Genomic DNA, 18,360 nt, shown 5'->3' on the forward strand with positions numbered 1-18,360 from the left:
GCGGGGACCAGGTGGGACGCGGGGTCCAGGCGGGGCTCCGGAGGCCAGGGCGCGGGGTCCAGGCGGGGCGCGGGAGACCAGGTTGTTCGCGGGGGCCAGGGCTCCGGGGGCCAGGGCGCTGGGTCCAGGCAGGGCACGGGGTCCAGGCGGGGCGCGGGGGGGCCAGGTGGGGCGCGGGGGCCAGGTGGGACGCGGGGGCCAGGCGGGGCGCGGGAGACCAGGTTGTTCGCGGGGGCCAGGGCTCCGGGGGCCAGGGCGCTGGGTCCAGGCAGGGCGCGGGGTCCAGGCGGGGCGCGGGGGGGCCAGGTGGGGCGCGGGGTCCAGGCGGGGCGCGGGGGGGCCAGGTGGGGCGCGGGGTCCAGGCGGGGCGCGGGGGGGCCAGGTGGGACGCGGGGGCCAGGTGGGACGCGGGGGCCAGGCTGGGCGCGGGGTCCAAGCGGGGCACGGGGTCCAGGCGGGGCGCGGGGGGGCCAGAAGGGGAGCCGGGCGGGCGCCGGGGCGCGGGGTTGGCGCGGCTGCCCGGGACCCCGCCGCGCGCCCGTCTCCGCCTTTGTCGCGCCCCGCTCCGGGAGGAGGCCGAGCGCCCTTTGTCTGCCCTGCGGGGTTCGGGGCGGCGCTGCCTCTTGATCCCGCCGCTCAGCACGCCCTTCACCCGGCCCCCGCCGCCCTTCAAAGTGTGCGCGGCAGTCCGGCTCCGAAGGGGGCTGGCGGGGTCGGTCCCTGCGCCGCCGCGCGGGACACCGAGGGGCCACGGTTGACAGGGCTGCGGTGGCGGGAGATGGGGGGACACCTTCCCCAGAGCCGCCAGCACTGAAACGCTGCCTGTCCATTTCGGTCAAGCTGGGTGCGGGAGTATCTTCCATCTCCTCTTTTCGGAAATCGGATGGACCCCCCCTCCCGCCGCCCTGGCTGTTTCTGAGAGCAGAGGAATCGTGAGGCCGAGCAGGACGAGTGACAGAATGGGAGTAAACCACTGCACAAACGCTCGTCTGGGCCTGGCTGGATTGGCAGGGACCTCACAGTGTCAGACAGCTGATGTGTGTGTTGTGTGTGGGGGGGGTGGGGTGGGGGGGTGCGGGGGTGGGGGAGTGGTGTGTGTGTGTGTGGTGTGTATGGTGTGTGTGGTATATGGGTGGGGGGGTGTGATATGTATGTTGTGCATGTGCTGTGTGGGGGATGTGGGGGAGTGGGTGTGGGGGGTGTGGTGTGTATATTATTTTTGTGGGGTGTGTATGATGTGTGTGGGGTGTGTGTGGGGTGTGTGCGGGGGTGTGAGATGTGTGGGTTGTGGTAAGTTCTGGAGTGAGCTATATATCGTTCTCCAGTTTCTTTCCTAGTACCTAGTACAGAGCCTCAATAAATACTTGATGAGTGGGTGAAGGAGAGTTGGAGTTCACAACCTAGTAGGAGAAGTGAAGAATATATCAAATAAATTTTTAAAACCAGCTAAGTATGAAAATAGTAGCAGAGAGAAAACTGAATAACTAAATTTAGGGTCAAGTTTAGGGATCAAAGACAGTTTCACAGAGTCAAACCCCTTTGAAATGGAGGGATTTATCAGTCTTGGGAAAGCATTCCAAGCAGAAGGATCAGCATGTGCAAGAACAGAGAGGTGCAAAAAAACCAGGCAGGTTCTGCGAATGGGGTCCTTTGGGCTCCAACATCAAATAGTAACTTGTGGGAAATTAGTAATGATGTAATGATTTCAGGGAGGACCAAAGAAATGGGTGCTTTTTGTTTTCTGCTCAGATTTCATTGTAGCCCTTGAAAAAGGCAGAGCTACAGACTATGAAAATAGGTACAACCTTCCAAAAGGAGGGACCTGAGCTGCCCCCTGGACAAGTCTGAGCCATGTTTCTGGTTTTCAGTTGCTCAGTATGGCACACACATTTCTAGGGGGCACAGGTACAAAGAAGGTTGGTCTACCCCATTCCCCAGGCTTTGCAGCCATGTGGGGGTAGCAGACCACTCAACCCTCAAGGCAGTGTGTTGCTGCAGGGGATGGGCGTGAGTCTAAATGGTGGGACAACCTCTGCACTCTACAGACCTCAGCAGAAGGAACATGCGCTGGAGTCCAGGCTCCAGCTCTTACTGGTTGCGTGCCCTTGGACAGGCACCTGACTCTGACCCTTAGCATCCTAGTAATATTTACTGAGCATTGCCTTCATGCTGACATTTTATTTCTAGGCACTTGGGATACAGTAGTGAATGAAACAAATATCCTTGTCCTCAAAAACCTGAGTTCCAGTGGAAGAAAAAAATAAGCATTATAAATAGGTAAAGCATATAACATACAAAGAGGAAATCCATTTAGTATGGCTATTACAAAAAAGAAAAAAAAGAAAGAAACTGAAAATAAGAAGTGTTGGAGAGGATGTAGGGTAATTGGAACCCTTGTGCATTGTTAGGAATGCAAAGTGGTGCTATGGAAAACAGTCTGGTGGTTCCTCACAAAGTTCAACATAGGCTTACCATCTGGTCCAGCAATTTCATTTTGGGGTAAATACCTAAAATAATCGAAAGAGGGGATTCAAACATACGTGCATAACCATGTTCATAGCAGCATTACTTATAATACCCAAAAGATGGAGGCAAACCAAATGTCCATAAACATATGAATGGATAAACAAAATGTGGTCCATCCATACAATGGAATATTATTCAGGCTTAAAAAGGAGGGGCATTCTGACACTTGCTACAACACGATGAACCTTGTTGATGAGGTACCTAGAGGAATCAGACACACAGAGAAAGTAGAACGGTGACTGCCAGGGGCTGGGGAAGAGGAGGATGGAAAGTTAGCGTTTAATAGGTTTCTTGAGATGAAGCGATGGATGGCGGTGATGGTTGAATGTCCTTAAAGCTACCGCAGTGATGGATTTCAGAGCACAGCTGCTGGGTTGTTGTCTCTTACACCGGTGTACTTGAAGGTCTGGGAGGCCCATTCTCAAGGTTGCCACACATTCCTTAAAATGCAGTAAGGGGTGGCCCAGTGCGGGGTATGGGGACCCGAGGGGAGTGACGTGTAAGAAGGCTGCCCAGTGTGAATGTTGGAGTTTTGGCTGGATGAGAAAAGCTTCCACCAAAAGGGGCAGCTCAGTGCCAAGTGTTGGGTCCAGGGTGTGGAGGGAAACCCTGCAGAGATGTCAGAACCCAAGCAGGGTAAGGAGGCCATCCATGCAGGGAGAAGAAGGTAGCAGAGCCTCAGTGGAGTAAGAAGCATCCTTGTAAGGAGGGGGTGGCGATGGAGAGGAGGATTATATACACACAAGGGAACTGATCAGATAAGCAAACATATTAAAGGGAGAAAAATTTCTCACTGTTGGAGAATCAAGTTATAAATACAGGAAGATTCCTGTGGGTTAGATTGCAATTGGAGGTGTTAATGTGAACTTATGGTTTTCAATAGCTACATAGATAAAGAAGTAATTATAGTTGACCCTTGAGCAACACAGGGGTTAGGGGCACTAACCTTCCCCCACCCCGCCTGGTTGAAAATCTGTGTGTAACTTTCGACTCCCCTGAAACTTAGCTATTAATAGCCTACCGTTGACTGAAAGCCTTACCAACAACATAAACAGCCAATTAACACATATGCTGTATGTTATATGTACTATATGCTCTATTCTTACAATAAAGTAAGCTAGAGAAAAGAAAATGTTAAGAAAATCGTAAGGAAGGGGCGCCCGGGTGGCTCAGTCGTTAGGCGTCTGCCTTCGGCTCAGGTCATGTACCGGAGTCCTGGGATCGAGCCCCGCATCGGGCTCCTGCTCGGCGGGAAGCCTGCTTCTCCCTCTCCCACTCCCCCTGCTTGTGTTCCCTCTCTCACTGTGTCTCTCTCTGTCAGATAAATAAATAAAATCTTTAAAATAAAAAAAAAGAAAAGAAAAGAAAATCATAAGGAAAATACATTTATAAGTACTATACTATACTTATTTTAAAAATCTGCCATAAGTGGACCCTCACAGTTCAAACTCAGTTTTTCAAGGGTTGACTTTAAACATAGTAAAATATGTGTGTATCCATGTGTGTTTGTTACACATATATATTCCACATCACTAAGAAAACATGAGAGTAATGATACTTCAAAAGGAGTAAGCACACAAAGCACCCAAATTTTGGCTTCTAACTTCCCAACAAAAAGGAAGCAGGGACCCATGGAAAAAATGTCTGGTTCCAGGGTTACGGAAGGGATAAGTCTGGACTATCTTGGTACTCAGAAATTAAGAGTTCAAACAATGATGGGGACACATCAGAACACAGAAGCCGTATTTGGCCCTATCTAGAGCAATTCAAACATTAAAAAAATGATTGTAATGAATGGTAGCCCATAGAATAAAATAGGAAACTGGGAGGTCCTAATGCTATAAATAACTGAATAAATTGAAAGTTTGGTGAGCAACAGGACATTTACATAAAACATTGATCAATTACAGAGGGAAAAAGTGACAGTAATACAGCAGAGAGGCCCCGTGGACACCATCTTAACCAGGTGATCCAGGTGAACGTCGTCCATTGCGGGACACAGTGAGTTCTTGTGCTACCTCATGGGAAGCAACAACAAGAAAAAAGCATCATTTCTGGGATATTTCTACCAAAGATGGATGTCCTCAATCTATTCAGGATAAAATATCAGACAAATCCAGACGTTCTACAAAATGATTGGTTTGTAATTTTCAAAAGGGTCAAGGTCATAAAAACGAAGACTGAAGAACCATTCCACACTGGAGGAGACAAAAAGACTCAATATCTAAAGACAACATGTCATGTTTAAACTGGATCCTTTTGCTGCAAAAGACATTATTGGGACAAAGGGTAAGACACTTAAGTGTGGTCTGAGGACTGGATGTGGAGATGCATGGTATGAACTTCCTAATTCTGGTGATTGTTCTCTCTGCTTGTCAGAAATATACACTGAAGTATTCAGGAATGCCCGGGCATCCTGCTGGCAATTTACTTTTAGATGGTTCAGGAAAAAATTACTTGCACTGTATTTGCAAATTTTGTAAATTTGGGAATATTTAAAATATGTATATGCACATATATAAGTCAGATCATATCATACCACAGCTCAGAACTTTTATGGCTTCCCTATTATCTTTGGAATAAAAATAGAGTCCTGACCCTGGTCAGTGAGTCATACACGACCTGGCCCACCCATGTCCTCATGCTTCATCATGTTCCAGCCACACTGGCCTCCTGGATGTTTCTAGACTGTGCCAAGAACTCTGATCTCTGAGACTTTGTATGCTGTTCCTTTTGCTTGGAGTGTTTCTCCCAAATTTCCACATGGTGCTTTCTTCACTGTATCCAGGGTCTCTGCTCACATGTGCAGAAAATAGCTCCTCATCCAGGTCAGTCACTTGTGTCCTTTACCTGATTATCTTTTCTCATAGTACTTTCCACTACGTGAAATTTTAATATGGGTTTCCCTGTTTATTGTCCATTTCCTCACTAGAATGTAAACTCTCTGTGGACAGGGACTCTTTTGTTTTTCCTTCCACCCTAGGGCCTGGAAGAGTTCTAGTGTGGAGAGCTTTGTCAACTCCCGAGCATGGTGTGTGGTCACCTTTAGTACTCAGTAAGTGGAAAGATTTTTTAAAAATACATCATTGAAGGGCGCCTGGGTGGCTCAGTCTGCTAATGGTCCGACTCTTGATTTCAGCTCAGGTCATGATCTCAGGGTCCTGAGATTGAGCCCCCTGTTGGGCTCCACCCTCAGCTCGGAGTCTGCATGGGATCCTCTCCTTCCCCCTCTGCCCCTCCCCCTGGCTGCTCTCTCTTTCTCTAAAATACATACATACATACATACATACATACTACATCATTGACCAGGTTATGCAGTTGTTCACTCACGTCTAGGAGCTAGAGATTCCAAGTGGTAAAAGATCCGGAAGAAAGAAGACAGTCTCTGCCTAAAGCCCAGAGAGAGAAGCCCCTGGTGACAAAGGCTGAATTCCCAAGTGCTTCCTCTTTGCCTCTGGTGCCGGTCCCTGTGGTGTTCTGCATCTAGGATTTCCCCCAGCCCCTGGGGACTGAGCTCAGTCTCAGGATTGGTGCATCTCCCTCCTGCTCAGGCTCAGCCATGGCTTCAGATGCCTTCCTGGAGACGGGCTTTCTCATTTGGCCAAGGCGGCCAATTCCACTTGAGCATGCTCCAGTCCCCAGACTGTTGGCTCCATGCTGAGGACACAAAATAATATTGAAATGTGACTTTTCAGTTTTGATTTTGCTCATGTATAAATGTATACTGTAAACAAGATTCCATCTCCTCCAATCTAATCCCCTCTTCAGCATCTAATACCAACATTAAGAAGATGCTTTTCCCCCAAAACTATCGGAAATATTTGATATCCTTTTAGCCATTGAGAATGGATAGGATGGAGGTGCTTATAAAATAAGTACATATCATGCTTTTTAAATAATCTTAGTGCCTAGCTAGGAATAAGAGTTCCATTTTACCGTGTTACCATTCATTTGTTCAACAAATATTGATTGAGCACTTTCCCTATGGCAGGAAGAACTCTAGGAACTTGGGACATATATCAGTGAACACAACAGACAATGATCCTGGTATTGACCTCTTTGCACAGGTGGTGGGCCTGGTGTACCTTACTTCTTGCCCTACCTGCGAATTTCTACTTATCCTCCAAGATTCAGTTCAAACCCACCTCCTCTGGAAAGGTTTCCTGATGTGCCAGAGAAAGTTAATTATTGCTTTCTCTGTGCTATCATTACACTTTGTTCATATCTCTCTTAAAGCACTTTATTACCTTTTTTTTCTAAATAGACTTCATTTGGGGGCAGTTTTAGGTTTACATTTTGAAACAGTGAGCAGAAAGTACAGAGTTCTCTATTCCCCCTCAATCCCCTCCCCTTTCTTCTATTATTAATGCCTTGCATTAGTGTGTTACCACTGAGGAATCAATATAGACACGTTATTTTTTTTAATTTTTAAGTTCTAGTTAGTTAACATACAGTGCAATATTGGTTTCAGGAGTAGAATTCACTGTAAGTAGAACATACAGTATAATATTGGTTTCAGGAGTAGTAGAATATTGGTTTCAGGAGTAGGTTTCAGGAGTAGCTGAATTCTACTCCTGAAGTGTATGTCATCACTTACATACAACACCCAGTGCTCGTCATAACAAATGCCCTCCTTAATGCCCATCACCCATCTAGCCTGTCCCCCACCCACCTCCTTTCATCACCCCTCAGTTTGTTTTCTATCATTAAGAGTCTCTTATGGTTTGTTTCCCTCTCTCTTTTTCCCTCCTCCAATATGTTCATCTGTTTTGTTCCTTAAATTCCACATATGAGTGAAACCATATCATATTTGTCTTTCTCTGACTCACTTATTTTGCTTAGCGTAATACACTCTAGTTCTATCCACCTCGTGGCAAATGGCAAGATTTTATTCTTTTTGATAGCTGAGTTATATATATATATATATATACCACATCTTCTTTATCCATTCATCAGTCGATGGACATTTGGGCTCTTTCCATAGTTTGGCTATTGTTGATAATGCTGCTATAAACATTGGGGTGCATGTATCACTTCAAATCTGTATTTTTGTATACTTTGGGTAAATACTTCATAGTGCAACTGCTGGATCATAGGGTAGCTCTATTTTTAACCTTTTGAGGAATCTCCATACTGTTTTCCAGAGTGGCTATACCAGCTTGCATTCCCACCAATAGTGTAAGAGGGTTCCCCTTTCTCCATATCCTCGCCAATACCTGTTGTTTCCTGTGTTGTTAATTTTAGCCATTCTGACAAGTGTGAGGTGGTATCTCATCATGGTTTTGATTTGTATTTCCCTGATGATGAGTGATGTTGAGCATCTTTTCATGTGTCTGTTAGCCATCTACATGTCACTTGGAAAAAGTGTCTGTTCATGTCTTCTGCCCATTTCTTAACTGGATTATTTGGTTTTGGGGTGTTGAGTTTGATAAGTTCTTTATAGACTTTGGATATTAACCCTTTATCAGATATGTGGCTCACAAATATCTTCTCCCATTCCGTAGGCTGCCTTTTAGTTTTGTTGTTTCCTTCGCTGTGCAGAAGCTTTTTATGAAGTCCCAGTAGTTCGTTTTTGCTTTTGTTTCTCTTGCCTCAGGCGACATGTCTAGTAAGATGTTGCTGCGGCCTAGGTGCAAAAGGTTTCTGCCTGTGTTCTCCTCTAGGATTTTGATGGTTTCCTGTCTCAGATTTAGGTTTTTCATCCATTTTGAATTTATTTTTGTGTATGGTGTAAGAAAGTGGTCCAGTTTCATTCTTCTCCATGTTGCTGTCTAGTTTTCTCAATACCATTTGTTGAAGAGACTTTTTTTTCCATTGGATATTCTTTCCTGCTTTGTTGAAGATTAATCGACCATATAGTTGACCATTTCTGGGTTCTCTATTCTGTTCCATTGATCTATGTGTCTGTTTTTGTGCCAGTACCATACTGTCTTAATGACTACAGCTTTGTAATATAGCTTGAAATCTGGAATTGTGATGCCTCCAGCTTTGTTTTTCTTTTCCAGGATTGCTTTGGCTACTCAGGGTCTTTTGTGGTTCCATACAAACTTTAGGATTATTTGTTCTAGCTCTGTGAAAAATGCTGGTGGTATTTTGATATGGATTGCATTAAATGTGTAGATTGTTTTGGGTAATATAGACATTTTAACAATGTTCATTCTTCCTATCCATGAGCATGGAATGATTTTCCATTTCTTTGTGTCCTCTTCAATTTCTTTCATAAGTGTTCTATTGTTTCACAGATCTTTTACCTCTTTGGTTAGGTTTATTCCTAGGTATCATATGGTTTTTGGTACAATTGCAAATGGGATCAATTCCTTGATTTCTTCTTCTGCTGCTACATTATTGGTGTATAGAAATGCAACAGATTTTTGTACATAGATTTTATATCCTGCGACTTTGCTGAATTCCTGTATCAGTTCTAGCAATTTTTGGTGGAGGCTTTCAGGTTTTCTACATAGAGTATCATGTCATCTGCAAATAGTGAAGTTTGACTTCTTCCTTGCCAATTTGGACGCCTTTTACTTCTTTTTGTTATCTGATTGCTGAGGCTAAGATTTCCAGGACTATGTTAAATAGTAATAGAGAGAGAGGACACCCCAGTCTTGTTCCTGACCATAGGGGAAAAGCTCTCTGTTTTTCCCCATTGAGGATAATATTAGTTGTGGGTCTTCCATATATGGCCTTTATGATGTTGAGGTATGTTCCATCTATCCCTAATTTGTTGAGAGTTTTTATCAAGAATGGATGCTGTATTTTGTCAAATGCTTAACTAAGGTCTATAGTTAATACATTTCTATGGGTTTGGACAAATGTATAATGACATGTATCCATCCCTATAGTATCACCCAGAGTAGTTTCACTGTCCTAAACACCCACTGTGCTTCACCTATTCACCTCTCCCTCCCCACACACTCCTGTCAACCACTGAGCATTTTACTGTCTCCATAGTTTTATCTTTCCCAGAATGTCATGTAGCTGGAATCATAACAGTGTATCCTTTTCAGATTGGTTTCTTTCATTTAGTAATGTGCATTTAGGGTTCCTCTATGTCTTTTCATGCCTTGCTAGTTTGTTTCTTTTTAGTGCTGAATAATATTCCATTGTCTGGAATGGACCATTTCTTTTTTCTACTCACCTACTAAAGGACCTCTTGGTTGTTTCCACATTTTAGCAATTATGAATAAAGCTGCTATGAACATCTGCAGGCTTTTGTGTGGACATGAGTTTTCAGTACCTTTGGATAAATACCAAGAAGCCCGATTGCTGGGTCATATGGTAAGAGTATGTGTAGTTTTGTGAGAAACTGCCAAAATGAGTTCTTAAATGGCTGTACCATTTTGCATCCCCACCAGTGATAAACTAGAATTTCATTTTCCTCCTTTCATCTGTTAACTCTTCTTTCCCCACCATGGTTCACCTCCAAGACTAGGAGCTACCTGAGCCCAGTGAGCATGTCTTTGTCCATGTCCTCCAGTGCTTGGCCCTGGAACGTTCATTAAACGAATTATCTGTTGAGCTTAAAATCTTTTAATTACAGAGAAATTCCTCAAAATAAGAGCACATACCTCTAGATGCTACTTTGGCAGCAGAGAGGGGACTTAAAGACATATGATGTTGTAGCCCATGGAAGACCCAATCTCTGTCCTATATTCTGTTGATACATTATTATCCACAGCATGCTAAAATTAAGTTGAAGTAATGTTGAAAACTAGAGTCTGATCATAGTGTTCAAGTAACTTGTCCTTCGTGTTCTTTTTTTTTTTTTTTTTTGTAACTTTAGGTCATTATTATTTTGCTGATAAGCTATTAAATAATTCACCACCATGACCATAGCAGTCACACTTACCACCTCACCTGGATGAGACCACAACAGTTTTCTAACACATTACAGCACAAGGAATCCTTTTGCAACCCAAATCTGCTCCCATTATACCCCCAGGCCAGAATGAATCCCTTCAGGGTCTCCCTGCTGCCTCCCAAATCAAGCCCAAACCAGTGTCACACAAGACCCTACCACAGTCTGACTTCTTTCAAGTGTCTGAAGGTGACACGCATCTCTATCCTCCCCCAGAAACTTGGCTCGTGTTGCTCCCTCCCACCCCCACCCCCAGGCATGTGGGGACACAGAGATGAGCAAGACAAACCCCCCAGTCCTCTGGGAGTTCTGTCTAGTCTAGTGGGGAAGATAGACAACTGAACTGAACAGATAAGGCTAACAAAGTCTAATAAGCTGGAACCCAAAAGATGTACTGAGGCCCACAGGTGTCCAAGGAAGCCCTCTAACCCACCTTTGAAGGGGGAAGGCATGATAGATTAGATCCTTACTCAGCAAATACTAGCTTTTCTTTCACTCCCTGTGCAGGGGGATCATCTTCCCTGTCAGACTTGGCCTGCCGACTGGCAATGGGCATGAGCAGATGCAATGAAAGCAGAGCTTTAAATGTGCTCATACAGCTTGGTCCTGTGCTCTCCTGCTCTGCCATGAGAACGTCTCTCAGGTAGCTGCTGCTCCCTCCAGGCAGGGCCCTGGAATGAGAAACATAAGCAGAGCTGAACCCGCATCCTGGACCAGAGCCACTCCAGCTGATCTGCAGGCTTGTGAGCAGGAAGTGTTATTGCTATTTGGGGGTTTGTATTACTCAGGGTTCTCCAGAGACCAGAATTAATAGGATATATAGAGATATAGATAAGAGGAGATTTATTTTATTATAGGGATTGGCTAATGTGAATATGGAGGCCGAGAAGTCCCACAATTTGCTATCGGCAGGCTGGAGAACCAGAAAAGCTGGTGGTGTCATTCAGTTCAAGTCCGAAGGCCTGAGAACTTGGGAGCTGCTGGTGTAAGTCCCAGAGTTCAAACATCTGAGAATCAGGAGCTCCCATTTCCAAGGGCAGGAAAGACGGACATCCCAACTCAAGAAGAGAGGGTGAGAATTCATTCTTCCTTTGCTTTTTTGTTCTATTCAGGCCTTCAGTGGATTGGGTGGTGCCTGCCCACATTGGTGAGGGTAGATCTTAATCAAATGGTAATTTCTTCCAGAGACAACCTCACAGACGTACCCAGAAATAATGTTTTACCAGCTATCTGGCCTCCCTGAGCCCAGCCAAATTGACACATGAAATTAACCATCCCAGAGCTCTTCATTACATGCATAATCAACCACTGTGACTAGTACAGAAAACTTCCTAGGGAATGAGGATGTCAGGAAGCAATATCCAACTGAAGGGGAAGGAGTGAGTGAGGAGGTTAAGAGAAAACCTTGTTTAGAGCAGAGGACTGTGAGCACATTGAATACTATTCATAATTGGCACAAGGCCACCAAATAACTCACTACAAATGAAGGGTACATGGATGGAGAAGCCAACTCAAGCTGGTAATGATCACTGTGGTAATCACTCTTAGCATCTAAACCCTCTGCTTCCTCCTGGCCATGGCTCATTGCTGGTATGTCCGTCATGATTATCCTGTCTCCTAGATTTGCAGCTACGGAGTAGCCATGTGATCCAGTCTGGCACCAGAGACATAAAAAGAAATCTTTCTCATGAGTTTCTGGGGGAAGCTTTCTCTTTCCCAACGAAAGAGATTAGATGTGGTTTCCTGGCTTGAACAAGGATGCAACTGCTGGAGTTACAGCAGCCCCCTTGCAACCACGAGGGAATGGCTAAAACATTTCAGAGACATTGGCCCCATCATCTTTGAGCCGCTGAACCAATGCCTGCAACTACTCAGACATCTTACCATATGAGGAAAATAACCCCCCTCTCTGTTTAAGCTACCATAGGAGGTTTTTGTGTTAAGCATTGTGTTCTGTATTAGCTTTGTTAGCTAATAAATGGGTATAGATACTTACCAAAGGCCTGGAACTGTGCTAGGCATTTTACAGCCATTAGGCAGCTTAATCTTTGTAACAATCCCATGAGAAAGTGGTACTGTTACCACATTAGAATTTTCCCAAAGGCCTGATCTGCTAAAGCTCTACTACCCAATTCTACCGAGACTCCTGAGGCACAAAGCCTAGTCCATTTGCTCTCACCCCAACACGGGAAAACATGAAGTTTTACTCTACCTGTGTATGGTCTGGACAAGAAAGTGCCTTGAGAAACAGTTTTGAACCCAAGTCCACCATCTCCCTCCAATAACAAGGGAGAAAGGTGTGAGTTGAAGCTGGAGAAAGATCTGAGGGTCTTGGGGTTCTGAAGTCACCACTTCATTTCTTCTCTTTTTTTTCTTTCAAGACTTTATTTAAATTCAAGTTAGTTCTCATGCAGTGTAGTATTAGTTTCATGGGTAGAATTTAGTGATTCATCAGCTGCATCTAATACCCAGTGCTCATTACACCAAGTGCCCTGCTTAATGCCCATCACCCAATTTCACCACTGCATTTCTGAGCTCAATGCAGTTTACAGGTGGATAACTGGGATGAGAAGAATGCACATTGAGGATTCTCTGAACATTTCTAGATCCTGAGGGTAGCCAGCCTCCTTCTCTAGCAGCTTCAACAGAGAGGGTTAGGTGTTGCATTGAAAGGTCTCTTTGTCACAGTTAGCTGAATCATATATTTTAAAATAAATCTCCACTTACTCCTGATATTACCGTGTGTTATTTCACCAATAAGGTTTTCACCTGTGTTAACAAGGAGACACCCCAGGGATAGTTAAAAGGGTGAATACTATCAATCATTCACTCCCTAGTGTAGATTAATTTGCTTCCACTTTCTTTCTAACACCTAGGCAAAAAATTCTCAAAGAATGAAAGTTTTATTAGGGGATGTTGAATAAAGTTGCAGAGTGAATAAACTTGGGTCTGAATGAACTGTATTCATGGAGGAGTGTTCCGAATCCTATGGGTGGGCTGCTCAGAGCCGTACACAGGTGTGTGCATGCACACACGCACACACACACACACACACACACACACACTTTAATAGGAGATGCAGAGCTCTTGAGGTCTTCTTGGGTAACAGAAACAAGATTCAAAAGTTCAAGGAGCTAGAACAAGGGGACTAATGTAATAAGACCAAGTTTAATAAGGGCAGGTGTTGGTTGCTGAACATATGTCCAAAACTGCCCCACACAGGGAGGTGATGGGGGAGTCGAGGCTTAGCTGCAGCACATGGCATGAAGACCTGGCACCTGTGGCCACCAGCTCCTGTGCGTCAGGAGTAGGGCCTAGCTGCCAAAAACATTAACGAGCTTCTGAGCCACTTTAATACAAGAACGGTCTTTAGCATGGGAGACCCGAGAGGCGCATGAGCCAGACCACACCTGAAGTCGGGGCTCAGTTCTGTGAAGAAACATGGACACACAGGGACCAAACAAAAAGCTACACAACAGGAGAGGGAACAGGGGAAAAGCAGGGCAGAGGGGGTGGCCTTAACAAAGCAAGGAGGTGGGGCGCCTGGGTGGCTCAGTCGGTAAAGCGTCTGCCTTTAGCTCAGGTCATGATCCCAGGGGCCTGGGATCGAGCCCCACGTCGGGCTCCCTGCTCAGCAGGGAGTCTGCTTCTCCCTCTGCCCCTTCCCCAGCTCATGCTCTCTCTCTCTCCCAAGTAAATTAAAATCTTAAAAAAAAAAAGAAGGAAGAAGCCTGGCAGCAGCCAGAGAGCAGTGAGCAGGTCTGATTCATCTGTGTATTCCTGGTGCCGGGTACAGAGCCAGGGACACACTGGAGGTTCTGTAAATATTTGCTGAATGAACACATTGGAGCAACCCCCAATGTAAAGGGATTTTCCAGAAAGGAGAGAGCTCCTCATCCACGGGAGTATTTGCATCTAACACTGACAGTCCCTTGCTGGAGATTTTCTAGGAGAAACCCAAGCACCCAATGAGGACTTGGGAACAGATGCTAAATTCTAAGTCCCGAGAATTTTATTCTATTTTATTCTCACCATATCTGCCTCTTAGACATTTATTTCTCTTTTATTACTGATTTCCAAAGAGAAGGGAGGGAGAATGGGCAGAAAGAAGAAGGAAGGAGAGAAGGAAAAGAAAAAGAGTAGCCCGTGCAAGGCTAATTATCTCCTGAAGCCATGTTTCCCTCTCCCTCCACCTAAGGAGAAGCCCCACCACCTGCCTCTGCTCATCACTTCTTCAGAGCGGTCATGGTTCTACCCCAAACATGTTTACTGTCTCTCTTCCTGATGCCTGTGTCCATTCCTTCTGTACCATTTTGTCCCTAACACTTACAGGGTACTTGTTGAGTAGTACCTCTCAATACACATTTGTTGAATGAATGAATGAATGAATGAATGAATGAATCCTGTGCTTTTTAGGCTTGGTTGGGGCTGTGTTTTCTATGCTGGCACGTATTTCATACAATATTCTTAGGTAGGATTTGTGTATATTATTCCCCTGGAGGAAAAAGGAAGACAGACGGGAGTGGGAGGAGGGACATTCTGGAGAAGTAAAAACTATCCGTGTGGGTTTCAGAAATGTCTGGGATATTATGCCTGAAGCTGAAACATCAGGTCCTATTTACTTTTTCTTTTCTATAAACAGCTATAGATTTCCTAAAAAACAAACAACAAACAGCAAAACCTCTTGTTATTTGTGTGTGTGTGTGATGAAGTCCCACATGAGCATGTGTCTGAGAATCTGGGTCTTGATTGCCTTTTCTTCTACTTGCTCTCGTTTCCAAGGCTTAGAAAAACTGTATATTGATATTGTACTTGGTGTAAGCATTTTTATCAAGGAAAAGGCTCATAAGTACTTGAAGAAACTTCAGTGAGGGCAGGGCTATCCTACTCTCCATCAGAGTTCCTGGAGCAGTGCCTGGCATGTAGTAAATACTCAGTAAACAGAGAATGAATAAGACGGTTGCTGTCTGCCTCGATGACAGACGTCACGTAATGAGCACATTATTCACAGTACTTCTTCATCTACGAACACCCCAGGGGTATAAGTGTGATTCTGATCTTAAAGACAAAGAAATAAGATGAAGGAACAAGTTGGTGGGGGTCACTGCTTGAGTCAGGATGCCAAACCAAAGCCAGTGCTCAGTCTTTGTCACCAGCTACAGGGGACAGTGGCCTCTGGTCCTAGCGAAGCTCATCTTGGGCATTTCCTGCTGCCAGCCCAACCAGTTCTTCCCTTAGTTGTTCTTGCCTCCAGATCTCTAGCTACCTTTTGCAAATGCTTTTGCAAACAGGATAGGATATAAGTATTAAAATAGACGGGTGGATAGAGAATTAGCTAAGTGATAGATGAATGACGGGCAGTAAAATCAGTGGGTGGAGAGCTCATAGTGTACAAAGGTCGTGTCCTCCTCTTATCCATACCTACAGTATCAGCCTGGCAGTTTCAGTCTGGCAACACTTCCTAACAAAACAGATTGGGCTCTAACTGCCAATTCCACCCCCGCCGCCCCCAACCCCCACCCAGGATGATACATGCCCCGAAGTCTTGAGAGTGGAGTATACTTTTGCACTACAGTTTTTGCTCAGACCTCATTAATGCGGGAAGATGATACTTCAGCCAGTGGAAAGATACTGAATGCGTGCAAAAACTCCTTAATTGTGGGTTTCCTTTTGCGTCTGCTCCCTTAATAAATTTGGAAACTATTTTATGTAAATTATACATAATTTATATGGGGCTATTGCATTTTCCTGCTTAAGGAGCAGGAGCAGGGATGAACCTGGTGAAGATGCTCCTTCCACTGTAACCACATCTGCTTTTTCACTCTACACCAAATCCCTCTTCAGGATGCTGTATATAAGTGTGAGCTCTAGGATGCTGATGGCAAAGGCAGCCAGAAGTCTGATGGGCAGGCAACAGAACAATGGTGAGGCAGGACTTTTGGCGCCAGAGTAACTCCAATGGCAGAAAGTGCAAACTGAGCCTGGTGATGCCAGGGTGGCATTTGGTGGCTAAAAAGGAGGGTGCGTGGGCGAGAATGACTGAAATGGAGAAAAGGAGAGGATGTTGATCTAGCCACTAAGGTAGACTTAGAGGAGCGGGCCCGGTGGGGAGGCCTAGCCAAGCCAGGAGCCCAAGGGGGGAGATGGCCCCCCAAATCTGCCTCTGGGTCCACCTCTGGCATCAAAACCAGACTTCCTACAGCTGCTCTACATTTCTAGCTGGCTGACCCATAGATGCTCTTGGCATGTCGGCTCTTTCTGTGGGAGGCATTTCAGACAGTGGAGTTGGGCTGACTGGGTTCCACTCTTGCTCAACTACTTGCTAGCTGTGTGACCTTAGGCAAGTGTCTTAACCATTCTGTACCTTGATTTCTCATACCCATAACATGGGAATGATAAGATTACATACCTCATAGGATGGTGTGGTTTACTGTTCATAGAGCACTTAAAATAGCGTTTATAAGTAAGGAAGCCAGTAAGTGCTACGTAAGGACTTGCTATTGTTATCATTGTCACCCTCTGTCTCTAGTCATGTCAATTAGTCACTCAAGCCAGAAAATTCAGCTTATTGACTTGTGGGGAATGAATGTTCCCCTCCACTCCCTATCCTCCATTTCCCGGAACCTATACTCCCCAAGGCTAAGACAAGTAAAGGGACTACAACTCAATGTGGAGGAGGAGAAAGAAATGATGCCGAAGAGGCATCAGAGGGGCGCCTGGGTGGTGCAGTTGGTTGGGCGTCTGACTCTTGGTTTCAGCTCAGGTCCTGATCTCAGGGTCCTGGGATTGAGCCCTGCATCGAGCTCCAGGAGACTTGCCCTCTTCCTCTGCCCCTGCCCGCCCCCCCCCCACTCCCCTGTGCTCTCTCTCTCTAAAAAATAAATAAATAAATCTTAAAAAAAAAAAAAAAAGGAGTGGAGCTTACACCTGAAGCATGAACGCAAGGTCTGACTCATTTACACAATCAACAGTACCCCCCGCCCCCCGCCCTTAGATCTAGCATCAGCAACAGGAGCCAATATGAATGACAACCCAAGAAAGCGTAAGGCTCCAAGGGACCTCTAGGGATTTGCCAGGCCAAGGAGTGGGGAGGGAAGGACTGAAGGAAGGTCTGAGGGGAGGAGGTCTCTCTGCAGACCAAGGGGGCAACCACAGTGGGAGCCCAGGGAAGGGAGGGCTAAGGACCTGCGCTCTGGGATGATGTTAGGTGAAGCCGCTGTCCCTGCTTCTCCTCCCTTCCTGTGTGGGGAAGAACCTGAAGTAAAGGACTACTTGCACATTTTTCTGGACTCCATGGGGGATTAACTGGATAAAAGTATGTTCAGTTATGGAAATCATGACTCCTTCTTCTATAACAGGGGATGGAGTGCTGGACTGGGCTCATTCGCAATCCCCAACAGTGTCCTCTGGGTCCACAGGAGGCATCCGACATACGAAAGTCCTTTGGTTACAATTAGGGTTCTCATAAGTTAAATTAATGGATTGTGATAATATATTTGACATTTCCAGTGAAACACTTTGGGGTCTTTGGGGGCATATTTGGTAGCCGCTAAATGATTGATATACAGGTTCTTTGTTAAAAACCTTGTGTAAGTTACAGCCACTCAACTTTAAATCTATTTTTTAAAAAAACAAACCTAACCCACCACAGGCTACTTTTGGGGGGAAAAACTCAAAACTATTCCCACTGATGCTCACAATGAGACTTGCATGTTCAAGTTTGAACTTACAGCTATAATTTGCCTGCCCTTGTAATGAACAATTATTAAAACCAGTGACTGGCTTAAAGGATTCCTAAATTAACCGCAAGAAGCTTGGCTTTCTCGGGAGAGTTGGGTAGAACTCCAGCAGTGCGGCCAATTCCTGGTTATTGATAACTTTTGGAATCCTGCTACGCTGGCCTGCCTTGTGTCTACACAGCAAAGAAAGGTGAAGACAAGTAATAATGGAGACCTAAAAATATATCAACAAGAATA

The sequence above is a fragment of the Halichoerus grypus genome, chromosome 3, assembly GCF_964656455.1.
Source record: "Halichoerus grypus chromosome 3, mHalGry1.hap1.1, whole genome shotgun sequence".
NCBI lineage: Eukaryota > Metazoa > Chordata > Mammalia > Carnivora > Phocidae > Halichoerus > Halichoerus grypus.